This window comes from Mchenga conophoros, linkage group LG6, assembly GCF_057382185.1.
Source record: "Mchenga conophoros isolate Kocher_MC1m ecotype Shallow Benthic linkage group LG6, M_conophoros_male_GT1.1, whole genome shotgun sequence".
Classification (NCBI taxonomy): domain Eukaryota; kingdom Metazoa; phylum Chordata; class Actinopteri; order Cichliformes; family Cichlidae; genus Mchenga; species Mchenga conophoros.
This window is the reverse complement of record NC_140531.1, coordinates 8,055,789-8,061,788: the sequence shown is the minus strand read 5'-3', so window position 1 is coordinate 8,061,788 and position 6,000 is coordinate 8,055,789.

Sequence of the window (6,000 nt, the reverse complement as noted above, 5' to 3'; positions counted from 1 at the left end):
GCTGTCGCCACTGTCAAGCTACAAGGAACCAGGTAATAATATTTCCTCCCGCCGCTGTCAAAATAAAGCACATCCGGTGAGGATCTGCATAGCAGCTTAAACATGCGTCATATCAGGGGTACAAGACACAGCAGGATATCACGACATATATACTTGACATTTACTTTGCTTTTTGAACCCCTGTTTCTCTTGTAGGTGTACTTCAAAATGCAAAAAAAAAAGTTTATATTTTGAGGCAACGCAAATAACAGCAAAGTGGAAAAGAAAGTTTAAAGTTTTTTTTTAAATTCCTTAAAATGACAACATAGCTTTTTGTCATTTACAAACATTCAGACTCTTCAGAAAGTCTCTATATGTGTATGAAAATGAGCTTCCTGTCAGCAAACAGTAGGCAAGACTGTCAGGACTGACATTCACAAAAGAACAATGATCTGCATCTATTATAGAACACAGCAGGAAGCTGTGCTTCAAGAACAGGGGTGAGTCTTTCAAAATAAAATACAGAGCACTTTTCTACTCCCCTTGAGGACTCAAAGTACTTTATACAATATATCTAATTTGAAAAAGTTATGTTTTGTCTAAGTACTTTCTAACTAACGTTGCCAGTCCAAGGAACTTCTCCAACAAATCATTTTAGCATGCAGACTGAAGCAGCCAGGACTCAAACCACCAACCTGCTGATCAGATGGCCTAACGTCCTGAACCACAACAACTCCTGGTCAACCAAGCCATTCCGGTCTACTACCTCTGACATTGAGGAGACCCACTTTGAAAGAGCTATGTCCACATTGTGTTAACTGAGTCCTCCTAACTCAAAACATCAGTATGGCTTTGTAACGTGCAGTAAACAGCTCTGATGTGCGCTACAATAACTGGCAATACATGGCCAAAAGGAGCCTTCAGAGGAATCACAACTCAATCATATTTACTGCCATATTTTCATAAAAGCAGGAAGGACCAACAGTTTGAAAGGAAGGGAAACATAGTTTGAGAAGCAACCACAACACCAAACAGAGAAGACTGGATTACAACAAACACAGAGGAGATGGGACTCTTTCTTCTGCTAACAATGCCGTTATTTCACCGTCTCTTATCCACTGTATACAATATCCTGCTTTATTAAAATCACAGGTCCACTTTAAAACAGCGCAGCTTTGAAGATGCTCTGTTCTAAACTTCAGTAACTGCAAGTAATAAGTAAATATATATATATATATATATATATATATATATATATATATATATATATATATATATATATATAAGAATCATTTTTACAGCTTTTCCATCCATTCATAGTACACCAAAGAAATGAAGCAACAGAGAAAACGAACAAATGTGCCCTTTTCTTCTTTTTAATTGGCTATAAATATTTGGTTTTTTGGGGGGGGGGGTTCGCCTGTCCCGTTTGGTTCTTTTGTCATCAGAATTATTGTCTAAAGGCAAAGAAAGATGCCCAACGGATTTACTTTACCAAATGGACCATCCCAGCCTTGCCGTATTGGTCTATTTGATTCACCTTTTATTGTTTATTTTATTTTATTTTCACTTGCTAAATATGGGACAGACATGACTGGGGAAAAGAAAAGGGAGAAAGAAAGAGGGAAAGGAAAACAGCGGCGAATAAGAAAGTGATAAAGGGCAAAAAAACCAAACAACAAACAAAACAAACAGACAAAAAATACATATATTAATCACCTGGATCACCTGTTGACAAAGAAAAAAGAGAAAACGAGCAAAGAAAAAAAAGAGCAACATAATAAACAACATCACGATGATCTATGAGAATATAACAGTAAATACTAAATGTTAAACATTATTGTGCAGCACGTAAGATAGACAGCGCACAGTGTGCTTTGAGGTAGGAGCCAAAAAGGGTGTAGTTTGTGTGTGTGAGCACCCGTCCAGTATTCTTAGTTTCTTGTATTTTTTGTATTTCGTTCCTTATTTAGGCCATGTTTCCTAAGTTGTCCTGTTGTGTTGTTCCCTAAGTGTTTTCCCTTCGTGACTCTTACCCCCTGTGTGCCCCTCTGTGTATTTATGAGCCCTCGTCTCTCTTTGTGTTTATTCCATGTTTCCCCTGCCCGTTATGGCTATGTTCTTCCTGTGCTCTCTCTCTCCCCTCCTGTCTGAACCCCCGTGTACTTCCTGTTTTACTTTGTGACTCCCGCGCCTGTATACGTCATGTTATGTTCACTCCGCCCTGTCTCGTTATGATTATCAGTGTCACCTGTGTTCCCCATGTGCTCCCACTTCCCTCGTTAACCCTCTGTGTATTTATGTCTGCGTCTCCCTCAGTTCTGTGTCGCGTTCTCCCTCATGCTGTGTGGATCTCCCTGTGTCTCTCTGCGAGTACTTAGTTTGTTGCTCCCAGTTTGGTTTTGTATTTCCTGCGATCTGCCTCTCCAGCATTAAAGCTGTGATTTCTGAGTTCATCCCTTGAGTCTGTGAGTTTTGCACTTTGGGTCCTCATCCTGCCTGCCACACAGCGATCCATGACAATCACACTCCCCAAGCGTACTCTAAGCCCCAGGTCTAGGTACCCTTGCTCCTGGAGGGGGAAACATGCACTCAGACCCAGGTAGTGTTACCCTTTTTCCTGGGGTGGAGAGAAGCTGTGCCAGCTCCCCCGCTGACCCCAGTAGACACCCCCATACTCTGCAACCCACCAGGGAAAGGGGGCCCATGCCCATCCGGGGCCCAGTTCAGCAGCGCCGCCCGGCCCCACAGAGCCCGGGACAGCCCACCCGACCCCACCACAAAGAAAACTGCACCCACCCCGTCATCCACTCATCCTTCAGACTACGCAAAACAATAAACATCCAGGCTGAGTTCTTCCTCCACCTCTCCTATATCTCCCCCATCTCCACCACAAAATGCTTTTGTTTTTTACGATTGGTCCATGGTAAAACAAAATTTAAAAAAAAAGATTTTATTCTTAAAAAAGGACATTTTCTGTGAATTAACTCAAACTTTCTGCTTTAAGCACACTATGACCATGAGCTACAGAGCTATGTTTTCTGTAATTTTCCACATTTATATTTTACAGTTTACACCTAAAGTCTTATGTTGACACATTTCTTTCAGTTACTACATCACTACATTTATTTAGTGTGTGAAAAAACAAAATACTGTTATACCATCACATCTTTTTCTCATATTAAAGCATCTCAACTAAATGTGTAGTTGAAGTTCCTTTCACACTAGAGCAGTTTCACTACTCCAGCACACTAAACAGGCTGTATGTGGCCCCACGATGTAAAATGAATTTAAGTTACCTGGTTTAAGAATTAACCCAGCTGATGCTGAGCGTGTTATGGACTTCTGAAGCAGTTTTTATGGCAATCCCAACTGTGAAGACAGTTCACTGCTGACAATAAATGTTTACTTGTCATATCACTCTGTATACAGCTGACGCATGATGTAATCAGTTTTCCTCACCGGTTGTAGAGTTAACTGTGTCGTAGATTTCCTTTTAAAGGGATGAAGATGCCATTTTTGACCATTTTGTTTGCCTTAGATCAGAGAGTATATTAACTTAACTGTGTGATTCAAAAGGCAGGAATAGTATTACACCAAAAAAAGCTCTTAGCATTCCTCATTTCCAACTATTATTTAGGGTTAGGGCTTGGTTGTGTTTTAGCTGCATGAAAAACAAACACATTTTCAGAAACTAGAAGCAGATTTGCAAAGAATCTCATTTACTGTCCATGTATCTCTAAGTTTTTGCTGCAACTAATCTAATCTAATTCAAACATTTGATACATTTGAAGGATAAAGCTTTATTTGAAATAATTTTTTATCTGTTGTGAATCTTCTTCACCTGATCTTTTTTGGGCCATGTCCTATATTTTTCTGAAGCAGAATCGAAACAAAACAAGATGTTCACTTTTGTTTTTGGAGAGGAACCATCAATCTCTGGGTCTAAGCTGATAGTGTGCTGTTTCCTGGGCTGCTCTCTCTGGAGACTGTCGCCAAAGAGGGAAAGGTTGATACAATTAATTCACCTCAGACCCTCATCGCCACCTTTGTTTATTTGTCCTTTCTCAGCGTTCTCACCTTACATCCATCCCTCCAACCCCCCTCCCTTCTCTCAGCCTCTCTCTCTCGCTCCCCTCTTCTACTGACCACCTGTTTTCCTTTTCCCCACTGCTACCCGACGCAGAGAGGACCAGCCCACCCCCCCAACCCACTCCTCCTGGTCCCGCAGGTAAACCAGAGACGCCCAAGGCACACCCTGGCCAGGAAAGACCCAGGATCGCCTTACGGCCTAGCTGAAAAGTGCTCTTTCTAAGTAAGTACATCGCGGCCCCACATTGAACAAAGAGCCAGGGGAGTCAAGGGACCAGACCCTCTTTCAGGGCTTTGTCTCTCTGCCTGCTCTGAGCTCAGAGTCAGACACTGACTTGGACTGAACTCAAGAATTCAGATTGGAGAAAAAAAATCACAAACATGCAGATGAGAAAGTTTAAAGAACTAAGAAAGAGTCTTTAGAGGCCAGGCATTAATTTTACATTTTAATTAATCTGGACATCAGATTCGAAATTCAGGTTTTTAAATACGAAGATTTTAATGGTTGTTTAACAGCTACTGAAACAAATGAAGGATAAATTAAAAATTGGAAAATGACAGCACATCACTGAAGAGGAAGCTTTACTAAGGCAGCTATTTCTGTCCTAATGTGGATAGCCAGAAGTTCCCCACATATCAGTGCTTTTAACTAGCTTACAGCGCTAATCTAAGTTCCCACTGACAAACAAAACCCTGCAAAGGGAACCACTTAACACTAGAGGCAGGTAAAATGACCTGACCTCTGTGTGTGTGTGTGTGTGTGTGTGTGTGTGTGTGTGTGTGTGTGTGTGTGTGTGTGTGTGTGTGTGTGTGTGTGTGTGTGTGCGTGTGCAGAGCTTAAGTACCTGAAAAACCTTCTCTCTTAACCTTCAGTCTGCTGCTGAACTGCTGCTGACATTCAGTTCAAAATTAAAAAACAGTCACATTGCAGACAACATTCAACTAACTACCACCGTCTTCTTTTTTTTTTATAATGACACAATAAAGCCACACTGTTTCTGGATTTAATCATGATACATTACAATAACGAAGCATGTAAAAGTCATGTGCACTTTCACTATAACTCAGGTATTATCCATCTATTGTGTAACTTATGGAAACAAATAAATATGTTATAACTTATAGTTATAGCATATTCATAACATACCTTCATACCGTGTACATTGAAACATACCCATAATAGACCCATTTCTGTAATATACCTATATACCTATATTATTGCTAATATATATTTTGTAATATATCTAAATTATGGCTAAAGCACTTCTGGATGGTTGTAAACTGCATTTCGTTGCCCTGTACCTGTGCATGTGCAATGACAATAAAGTTGAATTCTATTCTATTCTATTCAAATGCACACTCAGATATAAATATGCTCTCAGATAGTAAATATGTTCATTTTATTATCTGGCACTGACTTCAATACATGGTGCCTGACAGATGTGTAAGATCAGTGCCACACATCTATTACCATTTGTAATTTGCATTACCATATTTAGGTATTAAGAAATATTTTTAAAAAGAGAAGATTTAGTGAATTTCTGTGAAAAATAAGCAGTGAGTCTGTGATATAGCACTATGTCAGCAGAGGGCGCTACTAAACCTTCTAATAACCATTTCAGGGCTGTGCGCACTTCTGCATACTGAGGGTTGTCAAAGAGGAGCAGGCAATCCAGTGGTGTCATTCCAGTTCTGCCCATCTCCCGCTCAGCTTCCTGTCCTTTAGTCAGTGCCACTATCTCCAAACAATACATCACATCAGACCCAACTATCAGTTTGTAAACCTTCCCTTGTGCTGTTATGCTTCTGTCACAAATCCCCCCTGACACTCATCTCCACCACCTCCACCCTGCCTGCAGCCTCTTCCTCACCTCTCCTCTGCACTATCTGTTGCTTTGGATGGTTGTCTCCAGGTATTTAACCTCACAT